The following is a 25,160-nucleotide window of genomic DNA, read 5'->3' as shown; positions in this document are numbered from 1 at the left end:
TTCTTATGCCTTTTGTTTTATTTTCGGTCTTTCACATATTCTATTGTTCTTAGCATAGCTGTCCTTGCTATTTGCAGCTTTTTTTGTTTGTTATTCATCTGATTGCTTGGTTTCATGACGCAGTATTTGTACTTGTATTAATTTGCTTGTTTGTCACCATAAGCCACATGCCCTGTATGACGCCTGCTATATGAATAAAGTGCATTTATTTAGTTTTTTAGTATGAAAGAGAGTAAAGAAGAGTGAGAGTAAGACTAAAAGAGATATCCAAGACAGAAAATCTGCATTTAACGTAATTGAGAATACATAGACAATGAATAGATACAATGAGGGATCATGAATCAGATAGTGGAAATATATTTCAGAGAAAGAGAGGCAAGGTCAGATTATCTACGAGAGTGAAAGAGCGTGTGTGTGTGCTAATCCTGTTAAACAGCCTGACAGTTTGTTTGTGGAGTTGTAAACATGCTGTGGCGGCGGTGGTGATGATGGCAGTGGTGTGCTGATGGTTTGGAGGGGACGCTAGACCGCCAAATGACCGACTGCCTGGAGGCACTTCACCTCGAACACTCTCAGCTGGATTACTGACTTATTGTTGTGTGTCATGATACATCATTTCTCTGCATATCTCACTTCTCTCCAAGCTGCTCTTCTTCCCCCATAAACACCCATGTCACCTCCCAGTTCCTTAGCTTGCTAGTTGACTGATTTGGTTGGTTCATTGGAGAGGTCCTGTATGAGACAGATTTTTAGACATTAAATTTATTCAAGATGTTTGGGATTTTACAGTTTTTAAACAGTTTGAGGACTAATTCTTAATAGCTGCTGTGAAGGTTGGACATCAAGAAGTTTCAAGTCAGTAGTTTAGCAGTGTTTAGAACATGAATGTACTTCAACTTCAAATCTAATTTAAATGCCTACTTTCTTATCAGTGATTTACAGAAAACCCTCTTTTAGGGGTGTTGCTGAAACAGATTATCTGCTTTCAGTAAACTTTTCAGGATAGGTGAGGTAGAGCTGCTATATTGGTTTAAATAGTAGTGTGAGTGATTGTCTGGCTGTATGTGTTAGCCTTGTGATAGACCGGCAATCTGAACGTCCCTTGGGTTTACCCCCCTTCTTGCATGATGTGAGCGGGGATGGCCTCCAGACTTCAGCAACACTGTGTAAGATAACCATTTATCTCAACATGCTTTCCTCTATATATTCACATGCATAAACTATCAAGCACATTTTTGATTCATATAAATAAACTGAACCAAATCATATAACTATAACAGGGTCATTTTCCAGAGCAAATTAATTCTCAAAATATGAATCTGACAGTGTCAAAAAAAGTCTTCAAAATTGCAAAATGCATAAACTGAAAAGAATATCTTGTAGTACAGATATTAGTTATGAGTTGAGCTTGAACAATGTCTGTATTAGTGTTTCCTCATTGAACTCTGCCAAACGTCCACTTTAAGGATGGCTGCAGGTTGCAAGGGAGTTTAAGGAGATCAGTTTTCTCCGGGTCTACATTTCCCTTTCCAATTTGAGTTCGACATTGTTGCTGAAGTGGCAACAACTCTTAGGTAACATTGATCCTCGAACCCCATCTCCACGCCTCTGCACTTGACCTGAATGTGTCCTCAGAGATCAACAGTCAATTAAGTGCCCCTTCATTTTTTTTTTGTTGTTTTACCCTGAGAGTAGAGAGGAGCTCAGTTTAGCCTTCTGCACTGCTACTCCGCTAATTGGAACCAGGATCTGTAAAAATGGGAACTTAAGTAAAACATGCCATAAAATTCTGAAGGCTAACCATAAACTAACCAATTTCTTTCATTCTTTTAAAGGGAACTCTAACTGAAACCTCCACGTAAACTTTTATGAGGATCCCTGGGGTCACCCGTAAACCCGTTAATAGAGATGAGATATGAGCGGGGAGCTTGGGCCTCCCATTTCGTTTGCATTTCTTTCTCCCTTTTTTTTTTTTTTAACTCCTGTTCCATTGCATTCTTGGTAGAGGTCAAATGCTGTTCGGAGGCAAACACTGCCAAGTCTCCACTGTCGTTTTTAATCAAAGGGCAAAAATGAAAACTTGATCCACGTGGACAGATTTTAGCAGATAAATGTCAACACATTCAAGCTGTTGGTCCAGTTTACGCTCCTCACCCTCTTTGCACCCTGCTCGCTTTGAGTGAGGGGTGAGTTTGTTGGTGCAGAGGTGTGAAAAGGTGAAGCTCACACTGTTTTAGTATCCATCGTGCAGGGAACTTTACTTTTATGTTCAGCTTGAGGCAATTCATTAGCTTCACTTACTGCATGATTGATGAATTAACATCACTAACTTAGTGCAGTATTATATACTAAAAATGTTCTTTCCACACTTGTTCTGTATGATAAGATCGTTACATTGAAATACAGATGCAAATATAATACATAGCAGTAAATCCATACAAATTAGCTGGTTGTCAAATGCAGAATATGACACCGTGGCTCAAATTGTCATGGTTAGAATTTTAACCAGCACTGAAAGTAAAGTGAATTACATCCAGGGAAATTATAAGTATCAAGATATTGCGATTTTAAGGCATAGCTACAAATCTTAAAAGCCTTCGAGACCATAACAAAAACATTGAAGGTGTTACATATATATATATATATATATATATATATATATATATATATAAGAATTGGCCATATGTTGAATTCATACTCCACATCCATCAGCTATCGTCTGATTATGATTTAGCCTCTGGGGGCAACAACCATTTTTTGGGGAGCTACCTACACCGGATGTCCAGGGCAAGACTTCCTCTACTTTTCACCAGTCATTCTTTAGAGTCTGATAAGCAACGTGAGAATGGAGTTGGAGCTGAGCAATGACGTCCATGACTTGAATGTTTCACAATTAACCGGTTTACACTCAGCGAACCATTTAAAACCACTACAATGGTTTTGTTTATGGTAGTGGGTATGGCAAAAGTTTGGTATATGAGGTCTGGCATGTTCACTGCTAGCCAGAAATAACCTCAACAATGGCCAGAAGATCATCCTGGTAATCAGTCCATTGGTCTCTATAATGTAAAAGCTTTTCAAATTCCTGAGCAACATGGGTATACCTGCTGCATATTAATTGAAAAACCAAGATATACTGTAGATGAACACATTGCCAAGGGACTCGTGTCCATCATTTTTGGTTCATTGAAACATTAGTGGCAAATGATAAGTGGAGAGAGATTTTACAAAATAATGTCCTATTAAGTCTTGTTGGGATTAGGGAAGTAAAAAGAGCCCATTATTTGTATTTGTATCTGTATTTGTTGAGGTAACAAATGTATTTTTATTTGAATAAGAGTGGATCTTGTTTTTGTTTCTATCACACTTCTCATTTTAGGATATTAAAGTGTTCTTAAATAAACGATTTTTGCCATTTTTGAAGGTTATTTTGATCATTGATTGACAATAGAGACTTTTATCTTCACACCTAACAATAAAAAATTGCATTCATTAGGACAAAATCCTCTCAAATGAGGGACTATGGTCTATTGTGCTTTTACTGGGGGGTTTCTTCACAAGAAAAAGGTTGGGAAGTCTTGGTTCAGGGGGCATGAAGTGGTTTATATTATTTTACTACTTCTACTTAAAACAAAGAAGTGTTACAGAACAGCCAACACTTTTTTGACACTATTTGCCAATGTTGACATTTATCATTGGTAATACTGTGTTACAGGAGTGAGGGACAAGACACTAACCCTCCTTTCAGAGAGTGGTGTAGATGTGTAGGAGACATTTTCATGGTTGGTCAGGGAGCTGGAGTCAAAAGGGCCTCATACTGTTATTTACTGCAATTCTCTGGATGACTGTGCAATACTCTACTGTGATGTTTTTAAAGTGCTTGGAGACAAGTCAGTGTATCCTGTTGGGCCTGCTGACATCTCAAGCCGGCTTGTGGACGTGCACCATTCTGAAACAGACGCCAAAAATCAAGAAACACATCACAAATTCCCTCAATGATCCATCCTCTGTCCTACTCACTGTGACTGCTACCTCTACTGTTGGGATGGATCCCAAAGATCTTTAGGCGTATATAGGTCTATGGTTTTCCTGCACATTAATGCTGCAACATACAGTATGTGCTAAATGTTAGAAATGTGACCTTTGCTAAGATGGTAATGCCAGATAAATAAATAAAAAAGACACAGGAGAGCCTATTATCATCAGAAAAACACCTCCACGTCCACTGAAAATACAATAGGGACAACACAACAGAAATAATCCCAGAAGTGATAATAGCAAGCCATGTTCTATTTACAGTACAGTGCAGGACAGTATGGGGTCTTGAAGAAGCACATTATGTTTAAGGTTTTATCTGAGGTATTTCTGAGCAATAAATCTGACCAGAAGGAAGATGAAGCATTTTTCCAACTCAAGGCATTTGGAGATATCGCCCTCTGACTTAGCAAGCAAAGGTTTAACATAATGAGACAAGTGGAATTACATGGTGTCCTAAACCAGTTAGTATCACTGAATTGACCATGGAGAAGAGGGTTTCAGGAAGATTGGCACTTTAATTATTTTTTAACAAATATAAAACACACTGAAGGTTTAAAAAAAATAACAATAATGCTATATACAGTATATTAATGCAATATACGTGTTTTATAGGTACAGAGTTCAGACTGTAGTTTTCAGAAACAGCCTACTGTAAACATGTAGGCCTAGTGCAATATGCATGGGGCAAGGTAGCTTTGTTTCAATGTGTAATATAATGACACAGTGCATGTTCAGTAGTTTAAGTTGTTTGGATTTCTGAAGCTTTAATTAGGATATTTCATAACTTAAACAGTTACACTTTAAAAAGGACTCTCTCTTGTTTCTGTGAACCCATTTCACAAGATCATCCAATTTGATCCTCGGCAAGTGTTTTGAGAGAGAGCACTTGTTAGTCATGTAGAACCTGAACCTGAACCACTGTTATAATGTAATACTGCCGATTCACACAGCTGTTTGTCAAATGCCACAGTTTTCATCAGACCCTACTGCTGTCCTATGCATCTTGACGTTTCTTGAGCTATCCTGAATTGCACGTTGGCCTGCAGATGGCCTGTGAGGTCTTTGCTGTATCTATCATAGTCTGTGAATGTCATAAGTAGAAAAGGGAAGAATGTCGTTCTGGACTTAAACTGTGAGCACCGAGTCCACATCAGTCTGTGAACTGCATATGGTGCCAGAAGCACATGCAGGTCAAGTTGCAATTTCAAGGCTTCAAGGCTGTATTACGCTTGTCTAAAGTGCATCATCTTAAATTTCCAAAATTGGCACATCCTCTTATTGTCACCACCTCCTCCTATAATATCTTAAAAGATCTTGTTCTTAGAATCAATGGCAATGGTTAACTCTGTACTGTCATTCATGATGTATTTGTCTATGATATTGCACAGGTGTTCATCTAACCATTCTTGCTTTGCAGTTGCAGTTGCAGATGTGAAGTGTGTTGGGATTTGGTTTGACTTCATGGGCAGAGTCCATGTTGAAATAATGAAGGGCTGCAGTTATGACGGAGGCGTCAGTTACATCGTGTATGATAAGTCACAGGGCCTGTAATGTTCTCCGAGGGATGATTTTGTTACGTTCCATCTGTTTACCAAATCCCACAGTTGGTGTAGAGTGCCTACGTCTGCATTTGACTATGTGTAGTAGACGCAGATGAGATCACTGAAATTCATTTTATAGTGAAAGTCAGTCACGGCTGGAACAAGGATCTGATGTCTGTCAAAGATTGTGTCCTCATTTTTCATGGTTCTCAATGCAACATCAACATTTTTGCTTTGTCAGTCGGTCTCTTGTTAGAATGACCTGAACAGCCGGCTTCTAGACAGTAATGAGGGGTATGAAGGGTAATGACTGCTGTTGATATACTTCAGGGCCACAATCGTGTCTGTTGATTTATTTTCATTTGTTTATAGCAAACCTAGTTGGACTTTGTCAATTTTGGTGGTCATAACTGTTAAGAAGTCATGTAGCAGGTGCCACTTAACATTATTTGTCAATTGGTTGAATTCTGCTAAATGGGTGACTATAATTCCCACTAAATACATTTGACAAATTCTGTTCTCAATTGTTTCTTATTGTCCACATTAGGAATGATATCATATGCGGGAACCTCCAGGATAGACTTGGTTCTTTTTTGTGTTTTGCACTAACTTATTCTTGGTTTTCCTATCATTAACAGCCAATGGTGGAATATATTTTGATGGTTCTGTAATGTGTGGACTGACTGTACGGTCAAAATTGTCGATGCTTATTTCAAAATGCTAAGCCAGGTGTAACCTAAAAAGTGAGGATATGCAATGATTACAAACAAATAATAGTTTTAATCTTGCTTCCCTATCACATCCATACAAGTCTTTTAAACTAAAATTACATATAGTTCCTTTAAAAATTCTTTGTACCAGTAAAACATATAAAGGGAAAAAAGGAAATAAAATAAAGAGTCCAAAACATCTGTGTCGTGTAGTGTGGGGAATCATTATCTACTTACGCTCCAGCCTCGGTCTCCTTGTTGCTTTACTCAAAGCATGAATTTCAGATACCGTTGAGAATAATGAGAACAGTCTTGGGACCTGTTGCGGTTATTTTGACAAATTGAGCCTGTAGTTGTTTTTCCTTTTACTCCCCCATATATTGCAATCTAAATCACTACTCGTACTGTAAAAGAGATGATTTGGATCTTTAGTTTTGTGCTTTCTGAACACTGTAACCGCATATCCTGGGAGTGAAGTAAGTGGTCACTGACTCATAGCAAATCTATTAGCACAGGAATGATGGTGGTGCTGAAAAATCTGACAAAACAATTGGTTAATTTTACAAATGATAATGATTTTTTTAGAGTCAGATGGCCCCTCCGGGCAACCAAAATATAAGCCTCGGTAAAACGTCATGTCACAAGAGTTCATGAGTCTCTGATGCCTTTGGTCGCCAAGACAGCCGCCCACATTTTTTAGTGCGACGCTAGCATCTCAAGTTACGCTGTAGCCTGAGCCAAGCAAACGGCCTGAGACCACCCTTCAATTAATCTTACCCTTGTAGCGGCTTATAATTTGCCATTACAAAAGCCATTAAACCTGGGGGCCTGATTCGGAGCTCCTGGGACTGCTTGGGAGGAGGGGATGAGGATCGGACAGGCCTCCAGTTGGCCCCTTGGACCCCGGACGAGCCCCCTTCTAGAAAACAGACAGGTACTTAAAAACAGGGTGAAAAGATCACCTTAAAGAAAACAAGGATGATTAATGGGGAAAAATGAGGGCCCTTTAGGTCGCTTTCATCTGGGTCTGATTCAGGTCTTCAGTGAGCCATTAACCCGCAGCACAACTGTCCACCGCCAATGTGAGAAATGAAGTCCCCCTGCGCCGGTTCAGACAAATGTTTGAACCGCTGCAGAAAATTTGGAAAGGGTGGGACGCAGGGAGTGAACGTGGTTATGTTTGCTGCGTTATCCACTGATCTCATCAGTGATTTAGTAAGCAGATGGAGATAACTGTTACAGTGATATGCTTCACATACAGTATGAGTGCACATCCTGCTGTTCAAACCTATATCAGCTTCAACACAACTATGTCAACTGTATATAAACTGCATATAAATGATGTAATATCACATGACAGAAAAGAAAATAAGATGACCACTAAAACTGAGACTAATTATTTTGTAAATACAGCATGACTACTCAGAAACGAGCAGAAAACACACAAAGTTTTCTTCTGTTTCTATGTAGTACATCACCGTTGTTTGGGAAGCTGCAGTAGTTCTTTTGGCTTTATACTCGACATAAAATAACACAGATGAACTACTCATTTCTGCCTCATCCAGTTTTAGCAAATAGCCCATCAGTGCCAGGTGTGAAGGGTTTGCCACAAAAAGCATCCAAGTGCCAGAAATACAGACAAGTACAAGCAAGTGTCCATACGTTTTCTTTTCAGTGATTAATTATTTACTGTACCTGATGTAATATGAAACACTGTGGTGTGATAAATCTCAACCATCTGGTGCTATGGGAGGTTCACACAAATGATGAGTAATTTCATACAAATACCATTACACTCAGCTCTCAAAGAGACAGAAGCCCAATTCATGCTTTAATGGTAAAAGTTAGTTTCTATTAAAGTGAATTAATGATAAAACAATTCCAGGTGAAAACAGCCAAATAAAGTGTATGAGTCCATATGATGGAGCGTTGTAAGAGCACAGCGAGTTTTGCAAGTAAGCATGAACCGATTCTCAAGCCGAGGACAAACTGTGTCACTAGATTTTTGACCAGTGGGGCTTCCTTTGCTCCTTGCCTTTTTGAAAGCAGCTTGTTTTCAATTTTAGCAATTTGCATGCCTTGTCTGAGGAGCACAGAGTGGTGGATTTGACCTGGTAGTGAATTATCATCCTGCTATACAACCATACATAACATTAGGTTATTAGTGTCCGCAGACATAAATGTGAAATATATTTGGTTACCATGTGCCTCTCGTGTTCTTAAGTACTTAGAAAAACCTAAAACAGCTGGACAAAATTATGAAAGCAGTGAATGGACAAAAAACTGCGTTTTTGACCGAAAATGTGCTCCACGCTTACAAATATGTTGTTACGTGCTGCAAAAGCTTTACTTGAAGGTTGGATTATTCATTTTATCATCAATAAACCTTCATACATCAAACAAATGATCTACAATCTTGTGACTATATCTACGTCAGTGACTTTAAAAGCCTAGATATAAAACCATGTCATGAGTCAGATTTTTCAAAAAGGTGGTGATGGTGTTCATCTCTTTCTTTCCACTTCTGATTTAGGCATTAGCAATTATGTTGTCACGCAGCCTCCAAAGGTGGGTATAAATAATATGGCGTTGAATGGGAAGGCCGGAGTGTCGGTACGGTTCGTGGCAAGTACAAAGCCCACACCTGGCCCCGGAGTGAAATCAAATCTATCCTGAACTCTGTCTCTCCTCTCATTTTGCTTCAGCAGTTTTCCGTGAGCGGGGTTCTGGGTCAGGAGTCAGGAGGAGTGATTTGAGTTCAGGTCACACAGACAGACAGTTTCACACAATAATGTGTTTCAAAGCTGTTGCATCACTGTGGTAAAAGACTACCACATTGAAATGCTTATTTATATATATTTTAAATTTTCACCATCACAACCATGACTTTAAAAAAAAATCCCAGTCCTATTAATCTACCATTTTTCATGAAATGTATATAGTGAATACTTTACAGTTACAAAGGCTGAACCTTTACTAATAATGTGCAGTAATCACTGGCCATTAAACCACTTTGTATAGATTAACACCCAGTAAATCCTCTGCAAGTCAGTGTGTTTTTAAGGAGATCAATAAACCAATTCTTCTTGGTTATGTTTTCCTTGTCTACAGCAATCAGTTCAGTGCTGATTAAATCACAGCAAATTATCTCCCTGGGATTTATCTTGCCTAAATTGAGTTTCTTTCACCCTCCTGGCCACGGGAGAGTGGGCAACGCCTGCTGGGAGAGAGAAATAATCATTCATTAACCTCTGACCTGGAAGGAGTGTCAATTGAGTCACCCGAGTGTGTTTTTTTTCCCGGCGACCCCTGAGCGCCCAGCCAAGGCAAATTGACAATTTACACGCTACAGCCCAAACTTTATTAACCTGCTCCGTGGTTTGATGCAGTCACTTGATCAGCTGTTAAAGCGAGGCCCAAAGATCATCCGAGATCTGAATTACATGTGTTCAAAGGGGAAATTGCGTGTGCCTGTTTTCTCCTTCTGGCTTTCAGGGTGATGTGGAAACAGACCAAAGGCAAACAGTGGGTGAGCAGACGGACTGCACGTGAAAACATAACTTGAGCTTAATTTATGGAGTGTGACGAGCTCAAAGGGATGGACATGTACATGATCTCATCTGTCATTATGGTTCTTAGCTGTCTTTCTTTCTTTCTTTTTGAACATCACATAGTTGCTGACCCAGTGTGGAGTTTTCAGCCTCAGTACGGTTTGACATCTTCATATGGTCACAGTAGGAGTGACAAATTACAAATGATTTTTTCTTTCTTTTTTTCAGTTCACCACATGGATCTCGTCATGTGTAGGCATGCATCTGATTTTTTAAAGTGTTTCCTGCTTCACGTGTCTAATCGCGAACCCCCTCTGAAAAGGCTTTATCACATTAAGCAGTGAAAATTTGATAATATTGCGCAGCACCAACTTTTTTCTCAGCACTGTCTCTCAACGCTTAACGTACTAAAGAAAAGCAGACCACCAATAAAATGGAAAGCATCTCTTTTTAGTCACTTATTTGAATAACTCTTTACATTAGATTTGGGGATGACCATTGTCTGAATTGAACTGCCAAGCCTGCCGATGCTATATTATATGTACTGAGCTATAAAGGAGAACTATTTGAACATCAGTGCACAAATCTCCAGGATGAAAAAGAAAAATAGAAAGGTATTTTCTCTGACTTTAAAAGCATTACCTTGGGTATCGATTGTGTTGTCGATGGTATTCTTGTGATATGAGTCATAACGTTATTTCTGTCCCTGCACGGTAGCAGAAAACACAACCAAGCTGCCCCGAGATCTTTCCCTCTGACATTATTAGGAGCTACAACTGTGTGAGACTCAACATGGTGTAAAAACAAACCAAATGTCAGCACTGTTGCCCAAGCGCCTCTGCTATAGCCAACAGCAAATGTAATGAAAGCTTGGAAGGGTCTGTTAGTACGCCACTGACCTTTTATACATTTATTGTTCTCCTGACATTTCTCCAAGATGGAGGAGGTGAAAAACAGAATGAGGTGCAAGAGCAGAAATCATGATTTTCAACTTCCATCTCCCCCCGTTAGAGAATGACTTTCATTGATCCAAACTCTTGGACTTTACCAGGGTCGATGCTCTGTGATTGCCAACACTAACTAACTTGCTGCAGCTCTCTCTGTAGACATGATACAGTTTTTATTAGCTTTTCTTTCACTTTAGTGTTACTGGAAAGTGAAAAAAGAAAGAGTAAGGATCTGTCCACTGGCCTTTTTTCTTTTTCCTTTGGAACAAAATAGTGAATGTCAAATTGGCTGGTGTTTTTCACGATGATACACTGTCTGACTTTGACATCACTGTAAAATAGGTTTAGCAGAAAAACATGCTAACGAAATAAATATTTAAACCCAAAAAAAATAATGGAGTGGATTTTTGGCTACCTACTGACAACTACTAAGTCGTGCTTGGGGAGGGGAAGAAGCTACAAAATGAATATATTTGTGAAATTCTGCATTTTAAGTCTTCTCTTTTTTCTCTTCTATGTTGGAAGAGTTTGAGTTATAACTCAATTTTAAGAGCCAGATCTGCTTTAGAGGCAGAAATCTCGAATTTGTTCGACAGCAAAACTACAGAAGCACAATTTGAAGAATAGTGAAAAAAGCAAGAGAGTCGATAACGTTATGATACAGTTAGCACAGGTAACACAGTTATAATTAGCTATAAACCAGTAATACATGTTTGCAGAATATCCAATTGAATTTGTTCCATTCTTTTAAGCGTTGCATTATTACAAAAAACTAACATGACATGCGACATGCAACTACAACATATTTGCAACTGCTAATGGTACAGAAAAGCATAAATCCTTATACAGGCCTTATACACCAAACTAACGTTATTGCTTATTTAACACCATTTAGATAAAAGTTTGACACATATGTGAAATGTGTAATACCTCTAAAAGAGTCTTTGGCACCAGTATTCATGGAGGTAATTGTATGTTGGCTGACATAGAGATACAGTATGGAGGTAAACTAGCTGGCATGGCTTGCTAACTTTCGAATATCATGCATGCATGCATTGGATGCAATCATAGTCATCTTATTTGAATTTAGAAAATATAGTAGTCTGTTGTCTCCACCAGCTGATATTTTACACATTTCAGCCAATGAGGTGCCTCTAGCAACACAATATATTTGCATTGAACACCCATTTGATGTCCCTGAGTGCAGAATATTACATTTTATTGTAGATTCTGGTGTTTCATATTCATACATGTATGCATTGTGTGTTATAATTGTGTTCTGTTGCAAAGTAAATCAATTCCTGCAAACTTGTGATACAATGGTGAGATAACATTACTTTCTCTTTGTGCTGTTGTAACTGCTTTTATAACTCGTGTTAGTGCATTGCAAGTTTGAAGTGTAAATTTTGGGGACCATTCATTGAGTAATGTCAGACTAAATATTTATCATGTTATTTTTCAGCATGCAGAGAAGGTGTTTATTTAAGAACATGTTATGCCTGTCTACTAGTGCTGGGCGTTCTGTCTCTGAGGGGAAGTGATCTAGAGAGGAGGAGGAAAACAGCTGCTTAATAATTCAGGAGGCTGAGATTAAAAAGTGAGTTTGCTGGGCGCGTTATTAAAAGGCGGCGTAATTACCTCACAACTCCATGTCACCGCTTCAATAAGAGGCACTTTAATCTGGTTACGGCCACCTCGCGTGTAATTGCTGAAAATGAACAATGCCTTCCACCCAAACAGAGGTCCAACTGAATGAAACCCCCCCTGCACACCAGATTCAATAAGAGTAAACATCCAAAAATGATAACTGGAATCTGGCATGCTCCCTGACACAGAGTTAGAGACAATAGTGCGCTTTTGCTCGTGCATGTATGCTGCTGTTATTAACGGAGGTCCCTATCGGTGTGAGCCTCTTGTGTTGACTTATACTTATAAGGGCTCACAAAGGATATAATTCAGTTGATATATTAGTAATTTATCCTCATTTAAAAGCAGGAATTAATTAGGAGTTTTCTACCAAACTAATAGATCTAACATTTGAGAAATGATGAGGAAATTACACTCTGGAAAAAACTACAAATAAAAAGATAAAGTTCTTATAGGCAAACAGAACAACTTATTTGAGAGATACCGAAGGATTAACTTAATTTGTAAGGTGATTAAGATAATGATTAAGGTCATTTTTAACAAAATGTTGTATTATATCTTAAAAATGAGCTCATCAGAAGAACATCACTCAGATTGGCTGCTTTCCTGTAGCTTGACCCTGTCAAATCAACAGTGTATGTGTATGTGTGCATCCATATTGGGACTGGACTCCTTCCCTCCACAGGCACTCCATCACAAAACAGAGGGAGTTGCTACCAGATGGTTAAACAAACACATCGCCCAACTGCCCATAACTCAAATCCACTTAGCACCCTCTTGTCAACATGTCTCTCACTTGTTGACTACCTCTCCCGTCTTTGGTGTATGCAGAGGAGAGGCGAGAGGAAGGAAGGGAGGAGGGCAGGAGAAGAAGAAAAAAAATAATGCGGAAATAATGAGAATCAGCAAGAAATTCCTGGGGGGGTGTGTTTAATTTTAATCACCAAGACTATCCATCCTCAGTAGCCCTTCATCCCTCCCCCTCCCTTCCTCCCTTAGGTGTATTGAAATGAAGGGGAATAGCAAGCACCTGGAGTGACAGCGCGTGTAAAGGTCACAGAGACAAAGTCCAAATGTGATGTTTGACTCAGGCTTTTTTGAGAGCTCTCAGGGAGGCGCCCAGGACTTAGGCCAGGGGTTAAGAGTTTGTAGGTCGTCAGGTCACACAATTTTCCCTTTTCCCTTGGCCTCATCCCTGTGCTTAAAACCTCAGCGGTGTACTTGAGAGCGTAATTTATTATCCTGAGTGCTGTCCAGCTTGGACAAGAAGTTGGGAGCAGAGAATTAAGTTTTCCACTATTGAGGATATAACATCTTTCCTGTCTTTTCACTATAGACATTACAGCTACAGTTTTTTTTAATAGCCTTGATTTTTTGTCTAAACTTGTGCAACAGTACAATGATAGCAGATTTATTGAAGTTGTTTTCTATCTTCAAACATTGGACTGTGAATGTATTAACTTAATATATAGTAGGGCTTTATCTTTTCTTGATTGTTCATCATGTTTTATTTAACCTCTTTGTCATGTCGGCTTCCTGCCAAAAGACATTGCTTTGTCTATACTAGTAATTGTGTATTTTTAGAGCGCATATCAGCCATGAAGATTAGTGGGATTTCCTATTTATTTCTATATCTTTTTCTAACTCATCTTGGTTGTAAGACAAGGCAGCACTGTTTTGTTTTTCCTAAGGATTTATCTCATGAATGCCATTCCAACAAGTGGTGTGACTAAGTGAAAGATTGAAGGGGTATCCTGAATGATTTCTTCACAATGTTGATAGCGCAGCCGTGCAACGTCTCAGCTCAGGTGAAAAGGTGAAAAGATAAGCATTATCTTGGACACATGATTGTCAAAGGCATGGATAATTGACATGCATGCCACTGATGTCCAAAAGTAGGCCTGCTGATGACAGCCAAACTGCATTTGGCCCCTGGAATGCACAGAGGCTGTTCTCAGACATCTGAACATCAAACGGCGCTCAGCTCTGTCAATCTAATAGCTCTGGATACGGGATTTATTGGCTCTCACAGGCCAAAAGAGAGACGAGGGGCGAAAGCAAAACCAGATTTTCTCTCCCATATCAGTTTCTACTCTGTCAGTCAAGCTCTCATAAGAGCACTCAGAAGAAGAGATGTGTTAAATTATTGCTTAAGATTAACTTAAAATGAGTTCATAAATGTTGCTGCACTCAACTACAGACAGCCTAAAGAGTATGTAAAATAAAACAATATATAAAACATATAACCCGGTAGATCACAGAACATGCAAGTGTTTTTTATCATAGAGCTCAGGTCGACGGTAAAGAACACTTAACAACAACCTGCTTCACATTATGCACATTTCAACCTCTGTTTATTGCAACAAGTCCTAACTGGCAACCGAGGAGCTGATAATATGTCTGGCTGTTTTGGCTTTGACATTAACATAATTCCAGCTGGCTTGTGGTACAAACTGGAGAATGTCAATACATTTCTCTACACTGTGTGCAACCTCTTCTGCCAGTTTTGCCCTTGCTATTCTTATGCTTCCTCAATAAATCAAGGAGCTTCTAACTAAGCTGAAATGTTAAGCATTAGATGAGAAGTGTCTGTTGACGATGGGTAACATTTGCAAAGTATTTCGAGGAGGGATTTATTGATCATCTTGGTGGGTCTTCTAGGATCGTGTTGCACATCTCAGAAATCATCTTCACCCCTTGCGTCATTAAATTTTACTCATACTCGTGACATAAACATGACAAACATTCAGCCGTAAGGCAAGCAGGACAACAAAGTTTCTTGCTGATGAAAACGAATGACAGGCGGCCAAATATGGGGAAGGCAAAAAAAGGAGAGCGGGGCCAAAAGCTAAGGACACAAGTCAGGCTTGTCGTCTTCAAGCGTTGATAAAGGCGAAGTTCTCACGGAGAAGGACGGAACCAAGAGGAGTTCTATTTATCTCTGTTAGCCCTCCGAAAAACTCCCTGTCCCTTCTTAGATAGCCCTGCCAATGCGCCATGATGTCATCCCCCTGGCGTGCGGTGATTGATGCATCCTGGCTGCCAGCTCTGCACTAGCAGGGGCGGGGGGGAGCGGGAATAGGAGGTCGAGGTGGGGAAGGGGTGAATTTTCCACAGATAGAGACATCCAAATGTGAACAGAGCCCAGCATGGGGTAGGTTCAGAGCTCAGGCCAATTCACTGCATACCTGCAACACTGTGAGTGTGCTGTTTTTAATGTCCCAGCTCCCTACGGTCGGTCAGTTTTGATGTTTCAAAGACGTTCACAAGCTAGTGGTGATGGTCTTCCTAGCAGTGGTTTGATGGAGAAGCAATGGGGGGAAAAGGCCCGGCTCTGATTATGTATGTCCACTCCATCTTCCCTCTGAGTTCTGTTACATATCAAGACCGAGGGAAGGAGGGAGGGAGCAGAGAGATGGAAGGGGTTATTGTGAGTAGAAGAGTAAGTGCTTCACAGATAGTCATGGAGACGTGCTGAGATGAACTCAACAGGGAGCCCCCGTTCTCTTGTCAGCGGGCCAAGTTAGTTCTGGTGCTTTAACGGCTCTATCACACACTTCTTTTATAGCGTTTCATAGATACTCGCGTCTGAAGGGATATACCACAGAAATATAACATTTCTTTCAAACTTGACATTGTTTCCTAGTGTGTTTAGGTATTTTGAGATACTGCAGCATAATATTTCTGATGCTTTAAATGTTTTTTTAAATAATTTATGTAAATGTTGAGGCAAAGGAAGCAGGAAATCCAGCACATAAATATAAATCATTGGTAAACGTGAACATGTAAACACACACAGCAAGACCCAAGCCCACGCTCAGATCACCGTCTTGTTTAAAAGGTGCTCTGAGCAAACCAGCACAATGCATTTATTTTAATGTAGCTCATTCCTGTTGTTGAGAAACATAATCACTGCCTGGATTTTGATACTGCTTACAGGGAACTTTAAAAAGAAAAATGAAGCACTACATTTATGTACAGCAGAGGAGTCGTACAGAGGAGGTTGGAGTGGACAGTTGGTGTAAAAAGTGCATCATTTTCACACTGGAAGTCTGGGCTTTGTATCCTACGTGTGGTTTGGTTTCGGCAACAAAAGCACTTTGGTTAAGGTTAGCGGTTGGGTCTCGTCTTCACTGTGGAATCTATCTGTATTAAACATGGAAATATCTCATATTGTTATGGGACAACAATGAAGTACTCTGTTGGTGAACATTTTACTAATGCATTCAGTATCAACAGTTTGTGTCTTTCTAGATATGTCAACAACATTTCCTTATTATGTTAATATAAAAGATAACTGGCATTATGTCCCCCCCCCCCCCAAACCATATTTTGCAAATCAGTAGTTTATAAATGTAATTTCTAGGTGACTGAGTTGCAACTCCTCATCAATGTGACTTTTTAATGGCATGTTTCCCAAAGGCGGTCATTATTACCTCAGGATCAATATCATTTAAAAATAAACATCTACGCTGACATAAAGTCAATGATCCTTCACTGAACGTGTAAATGAGTAAACACAACCCCACGCTTTTCAACTCAGTATTGACAGATTCACAATTAATTAGGGTCAGTTTTCTGTTCTCTATATCAATGGATTACAGAGGACTTAAACTGGTGTTTATTTAAAATTAAAGGTGCTTCTAATTTGCTTAAAACTGATCACAACATTGTTTGACTTCTATCAACAGTTTGCTTCTAAATATACTGTATATATGAGCTACTTTCAAATATATGAATATCAACAGCATGTAACAGGTAAAGTCAAGTTGTTTTGTGTTGTCTTGTCACTATAATGTGTATTTGGTTATATCATTTTGAGTAAACACCAATTAATTATTGAAAATCATTTGTATTTTATCTTTAGAACACTAGAGCTGTGCAAATATTTAGTACACCAACACTTTTACTGTATATTGTACATATATGTACTATAATATATACCTCAAATACAGAGAAGATACAGAGTTGTAGAGAGCAAGCCCCTGGGAACACCACTACACCTTCACCTGCATCGTTAGATCAAGATGGTACACTGTACAATTACACACCTCTGACCCTTGATACCTCTCCTGCAGCTACTATGACCCACAGGCTAATGGTCAAAGGCAAATTTATATGATTGGTGGATTTGCTAGTCGCCCCACATCTCAGTTTACTGAATAAATATAGGTATTTGCCATCAGGTTCAAGGTGATATATATTTCATGCATGACCACCAAGGAGAAGAACTTTAATTTAGATGTACTATTTTCTTCTTTTTTTGCTGTTTTTGTTGTTGTTAGATATATAAGCATATACAAAGTGATACATTTAAAACTTAACCCAGGGACACAGGGTTAGAACTGGGATTCTTTATGTTACTGTATCTTTATAAACTGAGATATTAAGCCACAACATTACTTCAGACTATTAAGAATATGAATTTTACTTCAAAACCACTTAAAAAACCTTTCAAATATCCTCGTATATCACCCGTAACTGCCATATGAGAAGGCGATCTCCAGTCAACTTGAAATACTGATTATTCAATATTTCTTTAAATGGCAAAATATTTTTGATAGGTTAATTGATTTTTTCATAATGGTTTTGAAAGGGAACAGTTAAGAGATCCTATGGGTTACATTTAAATAACCAAACTCTAAACCCAATATGCTTCTTCATTCTGATCAATCTTTCTTTTTTCAATTTTGGTTTTGAAAGAGTGATTTCGGGATCGTTTATCAAGTCCTAAAATTATTCAGTGACCTACAGTTTTGTAGGTGTCATCATCAGCATCATCTTCATCATCATCATCATCATCATCAAATGATGTCAACATTAAATATAACCAAACATTTACTCAAGCAGTAGCATTTTTAATTATCTTTGCTAGAGTTTTGTTTTTTGAATGTGGACCCAAATCTGTTGTGGACCCAAAGTTTTAAGATTAAATGACTTGATATTTTTGTTTTAATATCTACATTATTGCGGTGCTGGTCTTTAGATGCAGAGTCTATCTTTCTATGTGCATCTGCAAGCATTTAATATGTTAGCAGTGTGCTTGTTTGTGTGTGCATGCATTAAATTAGCGGTGCATATGTGTTTGTTTGTGCATGTTGTGCTGTGTTGACATGCAGAGCGCTGCACATGCGTCCACTGCTACACAATCAGTATCGCCCCCCTGCTCCTTTTCACTGTGGTCCGGCAAGTGAGACTGAACATGAGGCGCAGGGAATTGAGGTGCATTGATCTGTCCTCTGCAGCGTCTCCCTGGACTGGTGAAATCATTAACCTCACTGGCACAGACACAGGAAGCAACAACAGAGTATCTTTGAAAGGTTAATTAAAAATAAAAGCACAAGGGGAAGGGCATGGGTGTATTCACCAGGGAAAAGTGCACTGACTTCCAAATGAGCTCACTCCAATAGCTTAGTGGGCTTGTTTATGGTCAGTTTACAATAAAATGTAAGTCCCTGTTTTCTGTTTCTTCATGAAACAGACCAACCAGGTGAGTCCAAGTGGAAGCTACTAAATATTATTGAGGTTTCTTTTTTAGTCATGAACAACAGATGGAAATAATATTAGAGAAACGTTTGACAAGCATTGAGAGATTGACAAAACATAATGCCACTCATTTATGTTGAATTAGTCTCAACAACTCTTAATGAAATACACCAGCTAGGTTTGGATATTGAAGATATCGGAGAGAAATCATGACACGCAAAGCATAACGTAAGTATATGGTAAAATGGTAAATGGACTGTACTTACTGTATATAGCACTTTTCTAGTCTTTATGACCACTCAAAGCACTTTTACACTACATGACTCATTCACACACATTCATACACTGATGACAGGGGCTACCAGCAGGGTGCCAGCCTGCTCATAAGGAGGGAGACTAACCATTCACAGACATTCACACACTGTTGGCGCAGCCATCGGGAGCAATTTGGGGTTAAGTATCTTTTATGTAGGAGGAGCCGTGGATTGAACTGCCAATCTTCCAATTGGTGGAGGAGCGTTCTACCTCCTGAGCTCAGGTTTATTATAGCTTGAGACTTATTTTCATTGTTTTGACCATTATAATAATCATCACTTATCATTATCATCACTCATGATAACACTGTACTCACTGAAGCAATTGCTAAGATCTGCAAACAGGTAAAATCTGACCAGATAGTCAGAGAAGGATGTAAACAAACCAGCAATTTAATCAGATTATCTAATTCACTTTATTTAGAGGTAAAACTGTAAGGTAAGTAATAATCCCTCATTGCACAAAGAAAATTAGTAAAAGTATGTTAAATCTATAGTGGATGTTTACAACAGACAGTTTGGATAAAAGTACTCCTGTTGAAATTCATTTTTCCTTCAAGAAAAGTTTGGCTAAGCTGAAGGTTTGTTTAAAATATGTATGATCCTGACTGCTTGTGTGTCTATGTAGCTGAATGTTCCTGGATATCAGAAATTAACTTGGTTCTAATAATGTTATTACTGTTAGAAATGATGGACAAAAGTTCAAAGACCCAAAGTTAAAATTAACCAGAAAACACTGTTCAAAATGTGTTGCAACTTATTCATACTCAACCATTCTCAACTACCATTTACTTAACAGTCTTTCAACATTTATTTTTTTTAACAGCTTTAATGAAATAGAGAGAAGATGAGTGAAAGCTATTCATTTTAATGAGTTGTTGATGTGAAGAAGAGATGAAGATAATGGATGGTGGACATGTCAAAGAAGTGAGTTGTTAATGTTAAATTACTGCGCCATGGACTGTGCAAAAAGTAATAAAAATCTGATTGCAAACTGTGAGTGTGCTACACTTTAGATAACAAACAAGATCATCCTATTATTTCTACACGTACAATAACTTTAAAAGACAAGCAATAACATGGCCAGACGTTATCCAGTCAGATGCCATTCAGCTGAGAGACCTCGTGTCTGTCAGTTCCCAGTAGGTGTGACAGCCTCAAGACAAACAATGACTGATGCTTAAATGTCAATAAGATGTCAGATCAGCTCGTGTGATGAGGTTTGTGAGTCGCCATCGATAAAGCTGGTGCCGAGAAATTTCAGACTATTCCAGCTTCACGGGACAGTGACACAAAATGATGTGAGCATTTTGGCGGACCTCGTCGACAGCGATGCCCCGAGTTCTGCCTGAATTCATACATTCTTTATGAATGTGTTATTGAAAAGTCTCATTATGCTCATCAGAGAAATATTGGGACCAACATTTCTTTACCCAATATTGCGTACAGTACAAGAGACATTATTTAAGAAGGCACTTCATTGGATTACATCCTCATACAGCAATGAGTTGTTTTATTAGCTTTCTGCTGTTGTTTACAGCATAAATAGGTTAGGTGTTTGCAATTGTGTGAAAATGTGATGTGGATCAACTTGATAGGCCTGTTGAGTGGTGTTATTGCAGTCTGCGGTCCCTGGGAACACTCAGGAAATGATGCTCCCACTGTCAGCACTGCAAAGCCCCTCTGCCTCTGGATCTATGGGTAATTACTGAGACTCTGCTGACTCAGGACACACACACACACACACACACACACACACACACACAAACCCCTACACACAAGCAAACAGCTCACATGAACACAGACACGTGGGCAAAGTGTACACCAAAACTCACACACATGCTGCAGATGATGCCACAGACTGCAGATATAACTCATAGTTGTATAAACTGGCACAGCTGACCTAAAGGTAGAATTCATCTTTTAGGTTGAGTTAAACCGCAATGGACAGGGCCAATGCACTGATTGGTGGACTAGTTATATAACTGTTAGGAAAGAAAACAGCAATGAAGCAACTCTGAATATATTTCATTCATTCATGATTTGCATGATTGTGGAAAGTTAGCAAGCCAGCTAATAAGCTTAATAGCTGTGGAGAAATATGCGGGTGGAGTGCAGAGCGTGTGACCGCCTACTTTTTTGGTTTGATGTCAAAATATTCTTTGAAAAACTTGAATTTATTTTTAACATAAATATGCACAAATCTGTAAAGATATCATACAGAAACGTCTTCAATAACAGTATAATCCAGTTGATACACTCTACACTATACATTCAACAAGAATTATTGAGGTTCCTTGTCCAAATAATCTGCGTCTCATTTCATTTTCACTTCACACAGACTGTCCAATTTAACAGAAAATGTATGTGTGTGTGTGTGTATGTGTGTGTTTCTTATTATTTTCAAAGTCTGATAAAAATGCAGACTGGGGTTTCTGGTTCCACAAACACTTCTGAGGTCCTGTTCACACTTGACACTTGAAAACAGATTGGACAGTTCTAAAATCAGGTTTGAATTGTCCAAAATACACAGATGACCAGGATCCAAACATGCAGTTAGCCACATTAGTGCAGATTGCATGGCCTCCATTATTGCTGCTTCAACCATAGACAAATTAATACAGACACACTCAACATTTTCAGGGTTTTTTTGATTATTTGACCATTGCACACATCAATTAGCCATTTCCAATTAGGCCCTATGCAATATCCAAATCAAATGTTCTCCTGAGTAAGAATATGTACTCACACTAAACCAAATTAATTTCCAGATTCAGAAAAAATGCTCTGTTGACAACATCGGAGGATGGTTACAACTTCAACATCCCACTCTTTTTACTCCTGGACAGAACAGTCAGCGTGCAGAGCTGAGCATCTTACTGTTTGTTAAAGTTTATTAATATTAAACATGTTCAAGCACACCAAAATCCTTTTCTATGACTCACTGTACAGTTCTGATCTCCGGCTGTGCTCATGACACACAGTTGCATAGCTCTGATGCCCTGCCCAAATTCCAAATTGCACCAAATATGACACTGCTCTTCCTTGGGTCTTTAAGCAATGCACCCGCTAAGTGTGAAGTAGATGGGCTGAAGGGTTGTAGAGATAAGAGAAAGACATAGAGACAGAGAGAGAGAAAGAGACAGAGAGTCCTTCTTTTATAGCTAGATTTGGAAGTACAGTACAAAAAGGACAAAAAACTAAATATGTCAACAATAACTAAAATGTAGTGACCATGTTAAAAGAGAGTGTAGAGGTTTAAAGAGTCAGAATATGTCTGAGCATTAACACGACACTTTTTACCTTAGTCACAGTCCAGATGCCTTTCTGATTGAGTCTGGGCGGCTCTGCTGTCACCATTTGGGCAATATGATCAGAAAACATAAGCCTAAATGAACATGTGTGTGTGTTAAAGGTAAAGTATCCATGTCTTTTATGGCTCCTGCTCCTTGGAGAGTCTGTTCACACCAATGGTAGGGTTGGCTAGTTTGAAAATGACTTATTAATGTCTCCTAGCCTCTTGCTTAGGACTGACATGAGCTATAAACCCTATTTTATTTGACTCCACCCAATTATATTTAACTTAGCCAACAGTGTAAGTTCGTGTCCTCACCTGCTCTGCTTCTGAGAATTATTTTGTAAGGAAAACTCAAAATTTCCTTCATTATAACAACAAAAATTGAAATTACAGATTCACCAACTGCATGGCAATACCCATGTGACCTCGTGATGTTCTCAGCGAGAGAAAACATCTCTTTTTCTGAGATGAAATATTTCCCAGGTTTATTAGCCTCTGGAAATTGGCTTCATTGGGAGGCGGAAAAACAAATCATTTCAATACATACCCGAGTGTCCTAATGTTCATTTCAATGCTGTCACTTAGAAGGGGGGAAGGGAGGAGGCACAGATAGAGCGCATTGTGCCGTTGACAGGATTGGCTTTGTGTGTGATGAATGGGACTGTCACAGACGGTGACAGGTTTGTGTTCAATACATGTGGATGTACAATACGCTCTGCATCCCGTGACAAGCTGGGAGGCTTTTTGTCCCGATAATCTCCATATCGTTTCATCTCTGGCTGCTTATGGCGGATGTGGTCACTGAGGGGTGTGCCACGGCCACTGCACACAGACTGTTGATCCCCTGGAAGCAAAAATGGGACAGAAAGTTGAGTGATGTGTTCAAGTGCGTTGTTTTTTTTTTCTTGTTGTTTTCAAAGTGACTGAGAGTCTTAAGAATATGCAGATTGAAGTTACTGGTTTTACAAATATTTCTAAGATCCTGCACACACTTGACACTGAAAGGTTTGATTAATCCAACATATACAGTATTATGTATATGTCTACCAGGATGCACTGAATAAGCCAATTTAGGAGGTAGAGTACCATAAGGACAAAAAATCACATGTATACCACAACAAAATCACCATACTTCTCTTAAATCCAAAATGTGTCAGTTTTTGTTTTTGTTTTTAACATTTAATTTGCCACCTTGCTTGTGGTGTACACTGCAAAATAGTAACTAAATCAAATGTTCTAGGTTATTTTTATTGTTTACATTTACTCATGATGTTAAAATGGCAGCAGGCCACAGCATCTGACTCACTAATGCAATGTACAGTTCACCTACTGTAGCTATTTATAGGTTTGTGTGGTCAGTTTGAACAAGCACCAAGAACCTTAATATTATTCTAGCTTCCTCCTCTCTCCCTTCACCTCTTCCACTGGGCTCTAACATAAGTCTAACGCAAACCAATATGATTTTTTTTCCCCCTGGCAGTACATCTTCTCCTACAATAAATATGTATAGGAACAAAACTAGAGATGAAATATCTGCAGTATCTGCTAGAACATATTATCTTCTTATCATTTTCGAAGTGATTAATAATTCGTAAAAACTTCAGTTTCCTTTACTTAAAGTCAGTTTAGTTTGCTGTCATTTGGAAGTGTTCACTGAAACACCCAGTGACAGGGAAAAGTGATCCAAGATTAACTATTTCATCTGGTGAGAAAAAAAAAAGCCTACTAAGAAGTTAATCAAAACAACATCGAAGCCAAGACGAACAGTTAATCTGCAACTGGGCTGCATACAAGAATCTAGCTGATGACAGCAACAACATGGAAAATGGTGAGGTTATAATAAAATGAAATGGAGGAAATGGAGAAATTTATTAAAATGTCTCTACTGCAGGAAATAAAAAATCATAGAGGAAGTGACTATGCTTGAGTGGGAGGGTGAATGCATGCATGTCTGCCTGTCTGTATGTGCAGTATGTTAAAGGGGAGGGGTGTGAGGCAGAGGGTGCGTTAATATGGAGAAGGGAACAACAAGAAGAGAAAAGTTATGTGTTGAGCTACTGTGGAAAAAAAACATACAAAAAGGCAGTTTATCACACAGTCTGACATCTAATTGAATTGGCAGCTAAGAAATCATAATCTGATTTCTGCAACAACGAGCAAGGGACGAACTCACTCTAGATCTTATAGTAGGGCGTGCAATATGAAATGATTTGGTTTGTTTCATTCAGACTCCTGATTCTAGTCCTGATAGAATGATTTTAACTCACGAGAGGAAAAAAAAACCCAAAACACACACATATGCACAAAAAGGTTTGACAATCCGGGGAACGCAGGCGTTTTCCTCCAAGGATTCATTGCTCACGGTTGGGATGGAGTGTGAGCCTATTCTTAATATTTACTACTCACTACCGCGACAGCGTAAGTTATGGACAAGGATTGGGCCAAGACCTTGCTTAGTGTGTTCACTCCCTTAATATTTATGTTTCCTCAACATTTTTTTCCTATTGCTATTTTTCCTGTTTTCCTGTCCATTAAAATATCTTAACCTGAGAATCGAAGGAAGCCAATAAGAATGAAAGTGCTGTTGAATTAAAAACAAAGTACAAAACAAGGTTTATTGGTCATAAA

The 25,160-nt window shown here is 38.9% G+C and overlaps 1 protein-coding gene across 1 annotated transcript in view; it reads right to left on the bottom strand.

Annotated features, from left to right (window-relative positions):
- pcgf1 (polycomb group ring finger 1) overlaps positions 1 to 25,160 on the bottom strand; it is a 165,203-nt gene that overhangs the window by 111,239 nt on the left and 28,804 nt on the right. The window lies entirely within an intron of this gene.

This window comes from Scomber scombrus, chromosome 9 (assembly GCF_963691925.1).
Source record: "Scomber scombrus chromosome 9, fScoSco1.1, whole genome shotgun sequence".
Lineage (NCBI taxonomy): Eukaryota > Metazoa > Chordata > Actinopteri > Scombriformes > Scombridae > Scomber > Scomber scombrus.
Note: the sequence above shows the minus strand (reverse complement) of the source record. Positions and strands in the feature narration are given on the sequence as shown.